Source organism: Pinus tabuliformis, chromosome 8, assembly GCF_031772625.1.
Source record: "Pinus tabuliformis cultivar Carrire ecotype Pingquan chromosome 8, CPIR1, whole genome shotgun sequence".
In the NCBI taxonomy this organism is placed as follows: Eukaryota; Viridiplantae; Streptophyta; class Pinopsida; order Pinales; family Pinaceae; genus Pinus; species Pinus tabuliformis.
This window is the reverse complement of record NC_142294.1, coordinates 118,305,042-118,323,077: the sequence shown is the minus strand read 5'-3', so window position 1 is coordinate 118,323,077 and position 18,036 is coordinate 118,305,042. Positions and strand designations below refer to the sequence as shown.

Genomic DNA, 18,036 nt, shown 5'->3' with positions numbered 1-18,036 from the left:
GATTCTCTAGAGATGCTGCAACCCCAAACCTCACATCCATATAAGATAATAGGAGTGACTAAAGTTTCAAAGAGGAACTTCTTTCTATCCCACATTACGAGGTTATCATTTTACAATTATTTTCAAGACCAAAATAAGCTTTCCACCCCCCATTAATCCTTTTCTCAATGTTATAGTTCCACTCGAGCTTGTGATGAATATCAATTCCTAAGTACTTGTAAGAAGACACTTCCTCCAAGTTACTATTGTCATACATAAAATTAGTGTAAGTGTCCTTCTTGGATTTGATAATCATAACTTTTGTTTTGTTCGCATTAACAATCATACCCATGGTAGAGCAGAAATCCTTAAGGAGTCTAAGCTTCTTACTAAGATCAGATGGGCACGTTGCGAGAAGAATAATATCGCTAGCATAAAGAAGAAGGATGATGACTATCCCAGCTAAGATCGTGCCAGCACAACCTGCTTCCTCTAAACAACCTTCTAGCTTGTCAATGTAAATTCCAAAAAGGGTACGGGAGAGGAGGCAACCTTGTTTAACTCTTATATTACACTTAAAATCTTTCGACCACCCCTCATTGCTCTTTAACTTGGCAATTGCATTCTCGTATAACCTTATAGTGACAACTCTCAACTCAAAAGGAACCTTTAGCTCTTCTAATATTTTCCATAGGTTGTTTCTAGGAACCGTATCGAAAACCTTTCTAAAGTCCACAAAGCAACAAAAGAGATTGGATTTATCATTACGACATTCCTCCACAATGATCCTAAGCATAACGAGGTGGTCCATTGTTGAGTGTTGCCTTCTAAAACCCGCTTGGCCTTTAGCTTGCTTATCTTTACTTTCAAGCCATATGCTCGACTTCTTTTCCAAAATAATACCATATAACTTGGCTAAGAGAGGGCTGATCATAATTGTTCGAGAGGGGTTATTTGTATCCCCACTTTTAAAAATAGGGATAATGAGGCTTTGAGTCCATGGTTTAGGGAACCCTTACTTGATCGCTTGATTGAAAAGCTTGTGGATGTGGGGGATGAGGACATGACCTCCAATTTTTAAGATTTTCGCCTGGTAACCTTCAATGTCCTTAGCTTTCCTATTTGTGAGGCGTTTAACCCCAAAATCAATGTCTTCTAATGAGAAAACTTCTTTCGTTGTGAGCAGGGTTTCAAAGTTATCCATGACAATTGAAGATTCATAAAGATTTTTAAGATAGGAATTCTAGTTGTGTAAAGCAATTTTATTATTATCTTTCGTTTTCCTAGTTAGAATTTGCCTCCAAAATTTCTTAGGAGCTACCTTTGAGAGGTGTAAGAGATTCTCTTGTCTTTTACGAATATACTGCCTTTTTTTCCTTTCAGTTAGGGCTTTGTATGTTTTTATCTTGCCAATTTTAGGAAATTCATCAACAACTTCCTTAATTGCTCTCCTTGCACTTTTACAATCTTTGTCATGCCATGGGTTGGTTTTGCCATTTCCTTTATTACTTGAAACTTCAATTGGGAACTTGTTAATAGAATATGAGAGGGTTGTAGTAAAATTATGATAGAGGTCTTCTATGTTGTCTATACTAGATAAAGGAAGCAAATTAGTTTTTAATTCATTTAGAAAGAGATCATTTTTATTTCTATCAAAGATTAAGTTCCTTTGGTTATAAGGATTACCTTCTATGGGATCTCTATGCATGACAAAATTGAGAGTTATAAGTAAAGGCCTATGATCAGAGTCGGGCTCGTGGTCGTTTAAGATGTCAAAACTTATTATTTCGTTGTATAAAGGGAGATCAGAAATAACATAGTCTGCCACGCTGCTACCAAGCCCATGGATGTAGGTCATCTGGTTAGAATTGGGCTACTTCTTTAGACCGTTGCAAATTATGAGATCTTGAGCACTACAGAGCTTGACTAGCTCCGACCCAAACAAATTCTCCCTGAGGTCTTCAGAGTTCCTTTTGTACTGGCTAACTAGAGTAAGGTCTTTGTCTAACCAAAGAGGATCAGGGTTGGAATGATTCCTTAGAAGAATAGCTTGGTTGCTTGAAGTTCGAGTATTAAAGTCACCCATTAAAAGGATATTACCTTCATTCCTTAGGCTAGGAATATCATTCTCTAAACCATTGTAAGGACTATTTTTGTCATGCAAAAATTTTGTTTGTTTGTTTGGTTTTTTTTTTTCCAATTTTGTATAAAATTTTCTTTTGACTTATCCATTAAAAATAAATAATTAAAAATATTTGTTTTCCCAAGGAAATATCATAGTAGATCCACATTAGCAGAGTCAAGCTCAAAGACATAGAGGAGAATTGACCAAGTGACCTCCCATTAGTAAAATACTTTTAACAGCTCAACCAATTAAGCTAACACTCAAGCTAAATAATTAAAATTTAATTATAATCAATTTTAATTATATAATTAAAAATTCATATAATAATTATAATTATTAATATTTTATTAAAACATGATTATGATTAACTCTATACTATAAATAAAATAAAATAAATAATCTTATTTTTAATTATTAATAAAATATTAATCATTTGTCTATTTGTCTTATTTTCGTGTTTCTTTTACGTCTCTTCTAAGTTTAACCTGGTTTTATGGAATAAAATCATCATTTATAAAGATATAAATTCCTTCTTCAATTATATTTATATTTATTTTATCTTGGATTTGAAAGTTTGTCTTCCAAATCTAAAATTAAAATGAGTATTAAAGTTTTAATTTGAAAAAAAAAACATTATTATATATTTTTTAAATAATATTTTTTTTTAAAACCAATGAATTTTGTTTTGGATAAAGTACGTTAACAAATACACCAATTTACTATTAATCCAAAATGCCATAGGAAAATATTAAATTTAAATTAATTATACTAAGTTATTAAATTAATATTTATTTTATATAAAACAGAAGATATAGCATAATAATAATATTATAATTTACATTATTATGATTTTATATGACCTAAATTAACTTGTAATCAGAGTCTTTTAGATTTTATTTTAAAATGGTAGATTTGAATTAGTTACACTTACCTACTAACTTGTTAAATTAATATTTCTTTTATATATGAACAAATGATATATTATAATATTATAATTCATGACATTATAATTATATATTTTAATGTTATAATTTAAAATTTTCAGTTTTATTTTATTTAAAAATCGATAAAGATTATCTAATTCGAATGCAGTTTTTCTAAATGTTAAATTCATTTACGCATTTTAAATAAAAATAATATTAAATTAATTGGTTGACATCCAACACTAAATTTGTCGCCATCACAGAAGCGTTGTCTCCGATGAATAATATTGTCTATTCTCCTTTTAGCGGTAGATATAGATACTCCGCTAAAATATCCGATACTCATTTCAGTTTGCGTACAGTACACACAAGACAGATCTTTTGGCGAAAGTTTGAAGTGACAGGTGAATTGGAACCATGAATTGTCCCTTCATTTTCTCCTTTCTCCGTCTCGTAGTTGGTTGTACTGGGTAGAAAGCCAGCGCGTTGTGCGAATACTTCCTCCAATCATTGACCCTGTCGCAGTATTTTCCGTTTAGATACTTCTTTCCTTAAACCGCATGCACCTTTTATTCTGTAATCTGCTTCAGATCGCTCGATTTTGGAGGGAAAAGAAGCATCTGACCCATCTGCATGCGTCCCTATTGAATAAGAACAGTTTTCCCCGTTGGAAATGATGTTAAAATTTCGCTAGATAGCGGGATTTAGGGCAGGTGGGCATGTGGGATTGGTATCTAAACTCGGCACCACGGTATTGAGTGGTGTGCAAGGCATGTCAGAATAACGGGTACATTTGGGCATAGAGTTTTCCTCCACAAGATTCAGCTGTGCATCAGCATTACATATTTGTACACATGTAATTATTGCAAGAAATTGCAACTTGGGAGTTTGGATTTCGGCAAAATTTCAATTGCAAGATTTGGGACTCTGAAATTCTTATTTTCGCAGGTAAATCTATTCTTTGTCTGATCAACCAGCATCATTCTTTCGAACAGATTTGTCTAATTGCTTTTGCTTTTCTGCAAATTGAGAGTTGGTGAAAGTGAACAGATGGTGATGCGATCCGAATTCTGTATTTTAACGATTCAGGGATGGGAAATTATCATTTGTTAGAACAATATCAGTGTTGGAATTAATGCTAATGATACAATCATGTCTACTATTTTTATCTATGAATTATGCATATTCCCAGGCTTAGTTCTTTTCCCTTCGATGGGAAGCTGTTATGATAATCAGCTGGACCTTTTTACCCCAAATTAATGATGTTGTTGTTTGTGAAGATTTTGAAGTGTTTGTCAAAGGATCTTAGCTGGAGCGGTTTGGTGAATAATTTATTTAGTCAGAAGCATGGTTAACTGCCCTACATCCTTTTTAGTGAATTTGTTTTTTCCTGGTTTGAAACCTAGGTTATCGGTTCTAAGCTTTGCAAACGTGACTTGTATTCTTAATTTTCTGATTTTGTAAGAAAACAGTGCTGATTTAGATTCCAATTCACCGAAGTATTCTGGAAGCAGGGGTTCACTGGCCGTATAAAATATTTTCCAGACAGTTTTTCTGGCTGTTACCGTCTGTTCGCACCAAGAGAAGTAAGCTGCATTCTAGAATCTACTGTCAGAGTGGGGGTGCGGGTGATCCATCGACTCTTATTGTGCCCATCTTACAGTGCATCGAATCTAGATGATTCAGTTCATGCATTGAATCTGGATTTTAGCCCAAAGCCTTCTAAACCTTGGTCTGATATGCACCTTGAGGTTGCGCTCGAGCATGCATATATCGAGTTTATACAAATGGCTATATCAATTATTGGAACCTGATATAAGCAACCTCAAGCTTCACAATTTTAAGTTGCATATAACATCCGCTTTTAGATGGATCTGCGCTACTATACTGCTCGCCATGAAAGCATTTCTGGTATCCGTGGGAGCGTTATTGTAGAATTTTCTCCATGGCACATAGATCTCAGTCTACATAAGGAATAGTTCAGTCAGACGGAGTTGTAGTTTATTATATCAGTGCTGCATTTATTTTGGCATAATTATTCTAGCTGTTATCTGGCATGTTCTTTCAAGAATTTCCCTGCCCCGAAGAAGATAAATGATACCTTATTGTGTTTTAGAGCAGAATTGCTCTTTTTGTTTACTGTTAGAACACAGCAAAACCCGTCCTATCGTCCTGGTTTTCAAGCTCTGCTTGCGCAAGTTATTGGTATATCTTATATTTTAGTTTTTCAATTGATAAAGCTGCTGTAATTGGACACAAAATCCTATGCCTGAAACAACCGTGCTGTAATTATTTAGTAGGTTACGATTTCAACTTTTCCCGTTTCGGTCCTTTTGATTTCTCCTTCATGTTTAGGTTTTCTCTTATTCTTTTAAATAAACTTTCATGACATTGTTCCAACTCTGCATAATTTTGCTATCTTGAGCACATAAATTATGTTTTGAGATTTTTTCAAAAATATAGTCGATTAATGCATTTGACCTACGGCAGAGGTTTAAACTACTTTAATCTAATCACAAATTTCTCTTACGGAATCCATAATTTCTATATTATGTCGTACTACTGGAATAAGCGAACATCTCTTGGCATAAAGATTGCTCAAGGAACCAAAAGAATCGATTGATTTTCAGATACCAGTGTTTCTTCTATTGCTCCTTGGGAATTACCGATGTGCAATTGACTGTTTGATATTCAAGTTTGACTTTTGATTATAGTCACCTCGAATTTTCTCCATCTCTTGTCCATCCATTATCAAGGTTTATTTTCCTGTTTATTCTAGATGTGTGACCTAAGGCCTTTCCGAATCTAAATAACTAACAAAAACCTGCTAACCTTTCTAAGCATGGCCATTGCTGGAACATTTGTTTTTCGTTTGTTATATGGTGACGCTCTCATAAGATGCCTTTCAACCCAATGTAGAGGTGTTTTGTTGGTATATTAATTCTACTAAATCAATTTATCTATAAATCCATAAGTTAGATTCTTGCACTGCAGTCTGTTGAGGATTTTACATAAGGGTACGTTAAAATAGGTTTGACTGAATCCTTTTGAAGTGCCGAGCTCTTGTATAGTAATCAATCAAAGTCCAACTGTCAAAAGCCACACTTTGTAAGTTGATGCTAACCAAATGGCCTTTGTACAATTTTCTAAAGTAAGCAACAATTTAAAATGTTATTTGCAGTAGTAGAGTTGCTTGAGCTCTATGGGATTTCCTCAAATTATGCAACTCCATTAGTTGGTCCTCTAAACTACAAAGGGGCAATCTTTGGGAACTTATTGATGGCCAAGCATGGCACGGAATTCTGGTGCATGATTTTGTTAACAGGAACTGCCTTCCTTTGGAAGAGGTGTAGAACTTTTAAAGATGATTTGACTTTTAAAGCTGATCTAGAAGCGTAAAATTTAAATGGCAGCTATAATGAACACATATAGAAAATATGTAGATTCCATGAAGCTAGGTGCTAAGACAGACAAGAAGGTTTTGTTTGCATACATTGGAGAGAGAATCAATTGTAGCATTGTCCGGCCAGTAGTTTTATTGATGTAATGACAGCATATTTTTACTGCAATTTATGATGTATGCATTTTATTAAAAAGAAACTTATAGATGGCACAATGTTTGTGATCTCTTACAACTTCTTTTTCCTAATGCCCTACGTCCTAAAATTCTAGCATATGCATATGCATCGTGTAAGACATCATTACCTGTATCAACAAATTGTAACTGGAATTAGTTGAGCCTGTCCTATAAATACCTTATAAGGGTCAATCATATACACCATCACTATTATGAATTTGCATTGAGTTATTGCTCCCAATTACTTCAGTATATGTCCTGTTTGGACTTGTTAATTGCTTGTGTGCGTAGTCTTTGCCTAGCTTACATGCTGACTGCAAGTGGTATGGTATTGATCTATCCAAGATATCCTTTATACGGTACCTGTGTTTCATGTGTCTTTCGTCTTTGTTCTATGACCTGTTTTTTTGTACATGCATATCCAATGAAAGTTATCTTTTTAGTAACTACTCTTTGAAAAAAATTGTTTTATTGTTGCTCCAGATTTTTCCATTTGCGTACTTGCCTTAATCACCAGTCTCCAAGAACTACCACAAAAAATATATGATGTTATTAAACCCCATACATCCCTTTCTTCATTCTCCATGTCTTCTAATTTTTCTGAGAGTTTTTTTTTTTGGTGCCAACTTTGTATTGTGGTTTCTTAACTTCTTATATCATGATAGTCGCCTTTTATACAGCTTTTGGAGGCTGCAACTTTATCATTGAATTAATGCTGCATGTGAAACCTGTCAAATTCACTCAACATATAATCCAAGGCTCTATGTCCTATGTGTTAGCTTTTAGTGAGACTCCAAAAGTGTTTACACCATCTTGGGATGCTTCATGTGATGTGGGGTGCATGGTGTATGAATGACCCTTGGTTGTTTCATGATGGACATGCACATGCAGAGGGTGGGCTTGCTCTCGGATTGCTAAAGCTTGTATGGATGCTCATGTGGCCTTTTTCCTTCACGCATTGGATACCTTTGGACAACTTGATGACACTCTTCATACGGGCCACATGGAGATTGTTTACTTGCTCAATATGATGCCTTGCTTTGGAAGAGGAGCACTTGCCATGGAGGCTTGTACTGGACCTATGCTAGGTTGTGTTGAGGGAATGATCATTTAGGTAAGGCGGACCCGGAGTATGCATATGACATAGGATATGCATGGATCCTTGGAACCCTTGGAGAAGGACGTTGGGAAATCCCCATGCCATGGAACCTTGCTTGTTGATGGCATCACTTTGGAGCTTGACATGTTTCCTTTTAGAATGGAGTGCTTCATATGTGTGGACCTATTTGTAGAGTAGGTTGCTTGTAGTGGATTAGGTCGACTTGACGTTGTTGCCCTCCATCAGTTGTCATATAAATAGAGGAAGGAGAGAGTCTGTTCATCATTCATTCATGCTCATTTTATATTAGAGATATGAAGAGTAAAGCACACCCCCCTCTCTCTCTCTCCTTGTACTCTTCTTTGTTGTAGTCTCTCTCTTTGCCTTGGAGAACTAGGGCCCTTGGAGAAGTTCAAGGGATATTCTAGGGTTAGGGTTTCACCCTAAGGAGGAAAAGAAGCTATGGTTTGTCATAAACCTTAAAGGGATAGATATAGCGTTGTATCTTGTAGCTCTTGTGAGAGAAGAAGACTAGGGTTTTGGAAACACTAGTGTCGCTTGTTATGCATGTTGAGGAGTAGAGAAGGAATCATTTTTCTTTGGCCAAGGAGGAATTGCTGGTGATGATGTTAGTTTGTTGAGGATTCTTGGTGAAGTGACCATCTTTGGTTAGGAGGAGTTGGTGGCTAGGGTTCTCTTGCTTTTCAAAGAGCTTGAAGAGTTGTACCATCTTGTGATAAGTTGTATGTACATGTGCTTCATTCTTCTATACATATTTGAATTTCAGCTTGCCTTGTTTTTTTGATTGAGTAATTTCCAGCACTTGTTGTTCCTGGTGATTTGACATAACATAGGATTGAAATTGTTTTGTGATTTAACATATAATTGGAATATAAGAGAGAAGATTTTCTGCTGTAAGTAAAGTGATTTCAGATCTGGTTTATGCTTTAAAAAGTGTGCCCTGAGGGCTGGAACTTGTTGGCATATATTTGGTATGTATTCGGTTGGGCTACCTAGTGTGTTGGGTTGAAGTAAGATGAAATATTGTCCACTGTTTGCTGCTGTAAATTGATATTTTAGTTTAGCCCCAAGGCTGAAGTTCATGGGGACTAGATCTGAGAAACCTCCTTGTGAGGTGAAATTTCAGTTTTGCATTAAATTGCCCTATATCCAAAATTTCAACAGTCTTAACACTCCAGGGTTTGAAGCTAAATGATTAACATGGCAATGCCCCATCTAAATCACTAACCACAGCCTAAAGGACGAGTCTCCATTATTTTCTTCTTTCCATTTGAAATCTTATTCAAGTGCCACACTGTTTCTACGCTGCTCATACGTTTTCTGATTGATTTTAGTGTGATCCACTTAGTCCATGTCATCCACTTTTTCCACATGTTACAAGTGTTATGTGTACCTTGGCAATAGTTTCTAGCTTTGCCATGCTGATTGCTTTCCCTAGATCCTTCTTAGGTGGTGGGAATTAGATCCTTCAAAGTTCACTCACACCCTCATTCTTGCTGATTGACCTTCCAATTGTATCAGTGTACCATATGTGGAATTTAAGGTTTTAATAATAATAATAATAATTTATTTTTAGGGTCACGGCCAAGCCAAACACCAAATTGGTGTACGAGACCCCTTTGCTTGTGGGACAAGGGACCCACCTCCACGTAGTGATTTGACTGCTAGAGTCTATAGAGGTGTACATATTCTACCCTCCTTTGGACTCAAACTTGTGACCTGTTGCAAGCAACGTTGCACGAAGCGGGGACGCGGAAACGTCATTTCCCAAAATTCCAGGAAGCGAAGTGTCTCGGAAGCATCTACTATATATATATATATATATATATATTTTTTTGCATTTATATTAAAAAAACCAAATACCAAATTAGTTGTAGAAGACATGAAAACATGCATATTTTTACATAAATCAAGATAGATATGGCATCCATGATTCCATTGTACATCAATGATTAATTATTCAAGCATCAACCATCTAGATTCTAGCAATTACAAACATACATCAAATTTTTAAGCATATCATGATTCATAAAACATAAAACATTTAGAAGATAAAATCATCAAACATTCAAGTAACTTATCTAGCAAGTGAGCAACTGTCAACATGAGTCATGTCCAAAATTCAAATAATAATGTTTACAAAATAGGCCACTTGGCCACCACCAAGACTCAAGTACACACTGAACTAGGAAGAGTAAGACAAAAAAGTTCAAATTCACAACAAGACTACAAGTCTAATCTATGACAAAAGTAGTAAACTGTGAATATATCTACTAATCTCTCCTCCTTCCACCACGAACAAGACGTGAGCCTCCACGTGGTGGTAATGAAGAAGATGGTGGCTCTGGAAGTTGTGGCACTGGTAGTGGAACTGATGAAGATGAAGCCCCTGCTGTTGGTGTTGAAGCATGGAACCTGGGAACCAAGGGACCGGATGGGGGTGGCATCTCAACTCGATCATCATCATCCTGGATAAGAGCATCCTCCAATTGCTCTAATCGCAACACTCCATCCTCCAAATTGGGCTCCTCTGGATTTTTGTCCCAAACCTTAAGGTCTTTATTAGTCTTTGCATCATCACAGTAATGAGACAACAATCGCAAGTTGTAGTGAACATAAACCAAGCTCTCTGCCCATTCTAAACTTAACCTGTTCCTTTTAACACTGTGGATGAAAGAATAAGAGCTCCAACATCTCTCTGCAGAAGATGTGTTTACCACTTGTGATAGCACTCACAATGCCAAAGTTTGTAGAAGTGGAGTAGCACTTTCATGCATGTTCCTCCACTCAAGAGAAGACAAATTCTCTCGATCTCTAATTGCATGCATGCTCCCAAATGGACTAGTGCTAAGCGTATAGTTGCTCAAATGTTTCCGTATAATGGCAACCTCCTCCTCATCAGGGACTAATTTATCCAATGCTTTCATATAACCAGATAGAACCTTTGGATCTAGGTGTGGTTTTCTCTTGCTCCCCCTCCCAGGCGCTGGTGTTGAAAGCCATGATGGATGATAGTATTTAGGTGTCAAAACATATGGTAAGGCATGCAATGAAATGTTTAGCATATCCCATCGATTTTTCACCTCTGCACGAATATAATTGTGCAAGGTGATATCTCTAGGCTCAACAATGTCTTTAATATGCCCCAACATGCTATCCATTTGTTCATACACCTCCCCAATTATTGGCCGATCTGAATCTGCAAACTTGATCATGTAATAAATTGGTTTGGTGAATTGCAAAACATATTTAATCTGTGACCAAAAGTAATTGTCAAGAATAGTGTCCTTGGCTACATTAGCACCATCTCTATCAGTGTTAATTTCCTCCCATCATTAAAAGGTTACCGTATTAGTTAAAGCTTGTCTCATCTTCACTAGCCACCTAAAGGTGAGGTAATAACTTGCAAATCTTGTTTTTGCAAGTTTAAGCAACTGCAACTTGGAGTAAGTGCCATAAAAGTAGTTTACCCTTGTATGCCCTGTGATAAATTTAATGAGTTGCTTCCCTCTCTTGTAAAGCTCATTAATCCATCCACATTTCTTATGCTTCACATTATCATGCATCAAAAGGTTCAATGTGTGCACCAAGCACCCGGACCAAAGGATGTGTGGATGAGTACACTCAATAATTTTTCCTGCTTCCTTACAATTTGTTGCATTATTAGTGATCACTTGAACCAGACCAACATCTTTGATTGGTTGCAATAGGAGATCTGCAATGTTTTGGGAAGTTGCATTGATGGAGGAGGAGTCATGAACTTTTACCAATTTGGAAAAATGGTTGGTTAATATTGATCCAACCACCATTGGTATATGCATTATAATGGTATTTGAAAAATATCTAGCTTTTAGTCAACCATAAATATGGCCACATTTCACTGTGGGGAAAACATTGTCTCACAATTCCTATTCCCTCTACGTTCACTTGAAGAAGCTTCTTAGAGGATTTTCATTGAAGGCACATATGCTCCCCCTTATAAGGTCCAACTTTCTAACCACATTCAGTATGAGCTACCAATCCAAGCATTCAGTCAAAAGGTTGGGAAGTTATTGGTTGTCTTGATGTCAAGGCACCGGAGCACTACAAGGTAATTCACGTTTGAAAATGCAGCCTAGTTCTCTTGATGCTGTAAGTGTTGGGCAACTCAATCTCTAACAGCTCAAGTTCATCCCTTTTGCAGTTCAGAAACGATCTGGCCAGGCCAATCACTTGCCTGGTTTCCTATTTGATTTTTTAAATGGGTGTTTGTTCAATTTCATAACCTTGTCAGTCTAAAGTGCGCACCTAAGGACGATTGCTTTCATGAATGGGTTCTAGGTCATAATTGCTTTTGTGAAAGTAAATTTGTTTCATGGGAAATTCTGATGGCCATCCTAATGATAATGAAGTAGATATGGTGGATGATTAATATGATGAGCTCCTTGATTCCTTTCCTCCCTTTAATGACACTGGTGAAATCTACATGTTTATGAGGTTGTCCTATTATTGTATCCTTTTTTTACTTCATTTTATCCTAGATTTAGCTTTGGCATTTTCTAGGAGTTGCGTTTGCACTCCCACATTGTACTAGTTACTAGTTGTATCCTTCAGTCCCATTGACCTATTTATGGTCATTCGTTGGACGTCAATAAAATTATCTTATCTTATCTATCACCATTTCAGGCTTCCAACAATGCAGATATCATCAACGTGGAATGGCTGCTGGCGTATTAGAAAGAAAGAAGTGATTGTCCTCAATGCCCATTGACCTCGACAACATCCATAAATTCATTATCCTAACAAAGTCTAAAGATTTTGGAATGTATGTTGACAAGAACCGATCCTTTACCATTTTTATTCTATGAACTCGTACAATTTCATGCCAAAGTGAGTAGAAATGTCAACAACTGTAATTGGGCATGGTTAATTTTCCCTTGTATACTTTTCCTATTTCCCTATAAAGAACAATTTTGGCTAGCTGGCACAGAGTTCAATATCAGTATATGCTATGGCAACCAGCAGAAAACAAGAATGAATGCCTTAAAAGATATCTTCATTGATGTGTTGGAGATAACCAGAAAAATAGGCCCAATGGTTCCATTTTCCCAATTATTTATATAAGACTATTGACCATTAGATAATTGGTCTGCAATTGTTTATGGTTCCTTGCAACTTTTGAGACTCCTGTAGCTGAAGGATTTCACCATTCAGGAATCTAAAATGTTAAAAAGAGCCACACACTTTTGCCCAAAACACGATGTAGCATGCAAATCAGGACAAAACCAACCAGTATTTTAATGTTGGTGTTTGGGTCTATCTACCACTCTGGCCATATAAGCAAACGAGTTCTAAGCAGCAGGATAAATTCAAAATTTCTCCCTGCTTTTATAGGCCATACCAAACCACACTACAAAATTAGTGTTGTTTCTTATGCTCTCAATTTTCCCTTAACCTCTCATGTCCAGAAGTATTTCATGTTCTTTCATGAAGAAGTGTTGGGATTCTATGTCGACATGCTGACCAAATTTCAAACTATAGATGAAGAGGGCAAGGTAGCTCTCCAATGAGAGGGAATATTGAATGTGTAATAGAAATCTCCCAAATATCACACAATTCTTTATACCCTATCAAATGGAAAAGAAACCGCGGAAGACACAATTTGAAATTTGAAAACTTCATTTGCAACTCTGACATAGGACAGTCTCCTTTTAGGCCGTGTATCTCATGTCCTTGTGTTGAACACATAAACACTTGAGCCCTGAGTATTAGTCAATCATGGGACACATATCATGAGTAGGGTACATGCCCTATGTGTGTCCAACACTCAAGTCTCATGTGTACTGATGTTGGCCAATGGTTAATGTCCCCATATGTTGTCATTTGTCAATTATTTTCAAACTATCAATAGTTGGATCTTAATGCACTAGTCCTAGAGCCAGTCACTTTTGATAATGGTGATCGAGAGTGTCATGGGAACTTTAGTTTCAGTGGTAGTGATATTGATTATGAGATCCAGGAGGACGAGCTATGGGAAACTTCTACCCTCTTTTTTTTTAAATTTCATCAGTACTGCCATCTATCATATTCTTTATGTATTATGTTTTGATGACACTGAATGAGAAAGCTGTGGTTTGTGGATTCTATATGTATGATCTATGGTGTATTCTTGCACATTTTATGTGTTATAATTCTTTGTTTTAAATATTCTAAAACTTTACATCTTCATGTCTATACTTTATTTCTATAATTTGCACACATACACACATCATCGGAAATAAATCGCTAGGATACTCCCAGACACTTTTCCCCATTCTAAGCATGCTAACCAATGTAAAGTGTGGCATAAACTTAGTGTGCCTGACTTTGTGGGAATCAAACTGGGGACTTGCACAGTGTGTTGGGTACTAATAATGTCCTGGCAATATTGGCACCAACCCATTGAACTATATATATATATATATAGAGAGAGAGAGAGAGAGAGAGAGAGAGAGAGATTAGTGTCCCCTTAAACCCTTGCAGGTGGTTTAAATGTTCCATGTCCCAGTGTTAGGTTTCTTAGCTCAGCAAGCATTCTTCTCTTCCCATGCTTTGAGGACAAAGCATCTTAATGGGGGAAGACCTGTCCTACGGTCCTACCCATGACCTCTTGGAGGTGATCTAAATGTCCATGCCCCAGTGTTAGGTGTCTTAGCTCAGCAAGCATTCTTCTCTTCCCATGTTTTGAGGACAAAGCATCTTAACAGGGGAAGACCTGTCCTAAAGTCCTCATAATTTAGCATGTGCATGTGCATCATGTAGGACAAGTAGGATTACATGTGTCAATAAATTGAAAGTGGACTTAGTTGAGTCATGACTCAGTTGTATATATATTATAGCTTCTAAGAGTTAATTGTATACATCATTATTATTGAGATTTTGAAATTGAGTTATTGCCTTTGATATTTTTCATCTCATTTCCTGTTTGGATTTAGTGTTGCTGCTTATTTCTGCCCCTATTTCTCTGTGTGTAGCCTGTCTCATTTGTATAGCAAGCATTATAAATATTCTGGTCAGAAAATAGTATCCATGTAAAGATATTGATGAAAAAGAATCTAAATGCTATGCAGATAGTTGTATTCAGTAAGCTAGGATGCCATCATTTAGGCTTGATGCTAAATTTAGTGGTACCTGATTGAATTTTCATGCCTGAATGCAAATTTCTTATGAGTGAGCAGCCTACTAAGTATTCACACTATTATTGATTTGACTGCTGGTAGCAGGTGATAAGGAAGGATTGCATATATTTGCTGCTGAGATCTAATGCCCAAGCTGCTTTGGAGTGACCTTCAATGCAATTCTTTTCTTTGATATGCTTTGCAATATTGCGGATAGATTATAGTTGGTGGTTCAGAACCCATTTTCTTTCAAATATAATTTCCCATTGGTGCAATATCTGATTACAGAGCTAGTTGGATCAACATGAATCCAAGCCTCTCACTGGACGAGAAATGGTGGTTACAATTTCAGCCTGACTTTCAAGGGAAGATCAATTTTGGTTGTGACTCTTTGTACAATAGGAAATTGAGTGTCACTGAAGAAGATTTGCACTCAAACAACAATCAATATGCTGCACTTCAATTTACTCAGCAAGGATTTGGGAACAACGAAATGTATTCTCAATTACCTTCATGTACAGACTCAGATTTGAGTAATTGTTCTAATGTACAAACATGTGGACAAAGCAAAAATGATACATGCTGTCCTCGGGAAGTGAATGAGGAAAACTCTGACTTTAAAAAAGTCAAGAAAATGAATGGAAGTAAAGATCATGCAACTTCTGCTGTTGATGGTTGTCAAGATCAAGCATGGACAATGGATAAATTGATGGATGGTACTGGGCTTGAAGGTTCCATAAACCACTATTTGAACTGTACAAATGCAAAATCTTATGAGAAGGGTGGAATTAGGTGGCGTAGAGCTGATCAAAGGGAGTTGGCTTCTATTGTTGCTGTAAAGTCTGCAGAACATTTGCAAAATTGTGATCTTCCTCCCCCGCAGTCAGTCTGGCATGGGAGTGCACCTTTTAAAAGCAGTGACAAATTTAAAGAGATGGACATGTCTAAATCCAAAGATGCAGATTTTTCAACTTCTGTTGGCAGGTTCAAATCTCCATATCTAGAAGAGAAGGGCTTTGCTACTTTATGGCCATTCACCCTCAACTTCAGAAGCCACCGAATCACAAGTTGCACATAAATCATCCTCCGCTGATTACCAAGAGAGAATCATTAGGTGAGTTTGGTTGCCCCATGATGTCTCATAAAATACTATTTTTCAAAGGTGCGTAAAATATACTTGATAAGAGGGGGCATTTTTTGTCTTTGTAATTTTTGTTCTTTGCAAAAGCTAATATGTATATTTACTAAAAATCTCTTTCACAGAACGTGAACAAAAGTCCATGATAAATTGGCAAACTATATTGGCACATCCATTCAATGTCCACTGTTTTAAACTCATACGGCTCCTCCATATCCTGGGTTGCCATACAATTTTCAGTTCCTTTTGAGTCTTAGAGAGTTTATAAACATGCAATACATGGAGAACCCTGCATTAAAGATATAGTGATACCCATAACATGAAGGTGTCATTGACAAAGGCTTCTTGCTAATAAATCTGGGTATTGGTAATTTATTCTTAATTTCTTAGTGGCTCAAGCTAGTCATTACTGTTTGGCAGATACAATGGCAGGATAACCGGCTCCGGTGGAGAAACAGAATATCTGGAAGCTGATTATACCAGGAAGTCAGACTTATTGGATGCTCTTCGACATTCACAGACTCGGGCTAGAGAAGCTGAGAAAACAGCTGCTATAGCAGTCTCAGAGAAAGAAAAACTTTTATCATTGTTTCTAAGAGAGGCTTCGCATCTGTTTGCTTATCAACAATGGCTGAGATTGCTGGAGATAGAAAATATAAAGCTCAGATTGCAACTTAAAGTTCTCCAGTCAGAAGACCGGGATTATCTAAATTCTGATTCTTGTGAAATCTCAAGAAATAAGAAAATGGTAAAGAAGGACCGGCTTCTCTCAATGCCTCGCCAGGATAGACATTACAGAAAAAGGAACAAATCAGATTCAGGGATGAGCATTACTTGGGGACTTGCTGTTACTCTCGGTTTAAGCCTTGCTAGTGCTGGTCTTATATTGGGATGGAGCATGGGATGGATTTTACCAAATTTATGACATCATTTGTGGTTTGTCTGCCTCTGTCAGAATCACTTTGTACATATACGCAGCAAGATGATATGCATGTATTTTTAGTGTTTTCGTAATATGCCGTTTCAGCATCCTCATAATACAAGTATTACACTACACCTTTAGGTAGTTTGTAATTTTCAGTGAAGACAATTTCTATTACATCTGCCTGACAGCTAGTTCATTTGCAATGAAATTGTATCAGGCAATTTATATTGATCCAACAAACAATGTGTGCCATCTTATGTGGATGCCTGCCAAGAATGATAATGATGGTTAATAAATGTGCCATATTGTCACAATCACTCAGATAATTCTTGTACTTAATGCTATGTTTGTATTTCATCATATGCACTGAGAGCAGCTAGGTGCTTTCTACAGCCTGGATCGGGGTGGGAATGATACATCAACTCTATGTGTGTTTGTGTAATAGTACATTGAATTTTGATGATGCATTGGTTGTGTCAAATATGGACACTAGCCCAGACCCATGTAAAGTTTAAACCAGTATCTGATGCAGTTTGAGATTGCAAAGCTTGGAGAAGCTTCCAATGCTTGCTTCAGGGGATGTGTTCAATGGCAGAAATTGAATTGGACATCGATTGTCTTATTGTTTTCTCTTAAGCTAGAATATTACTGTCTTCTAGATTCAATGCTCAGCCTTGCACACAAAACAAACTGGAGTGTCCTTCCATCAATATGGACTTACAACCTCTTGAAATATCCAATATTAATATCTAGTCCAATGTTACAATAACAGAGGGTACCTTATAGTGGGCTTGAAGGTGAAAAGAGAATAATATTTCCAAAACCAATGATTGAAAAGAAGGGTAGGCGGGATGGTCCAGAGACCTTTTTCATACATTTCCCCTGAATTTCGTATTCTGCTATTAATTAAGGTTGTATATGCCTTGCAAGATAATAAAATCAAGACATATTATGTTGTGACGATCAGGTGCTTGGGTGCAACATTTGATGATTAATGAAAATTGGATGCCGACATGGGAACCAACATGAAAATTTGAGGCCCATTTAGTTGTCATTGTATTTTACTCTGGTGTATGGTTAAAGTATGATTGTGATGAGAACTAGTACAAACTC

The 18,036-nt window shown here is 36.6% G+C and overlaps 1 pseudogene across 1 annotated transcript; it reads left to right on the top strand.

The window, feature by feature from the left end:
- The first annotated feature begins 3,479 nt into the window (after positions 1-3,479).
- Positions 3,480-17,559, top strand: LOC149234408 (uncharacterized; annotated as a pseudogene). Its single transcript, XR_016246086.1, has 3 exons — positions 3,480-3,975; positions 14,966-15,974; positions 16,419-17,559. The product of XR_016246086.1 is annotated as an uncharacterized LOC149234408 (transcript).
- Positions 17,560-18,036: the final 477 nt, after the last annotated feature.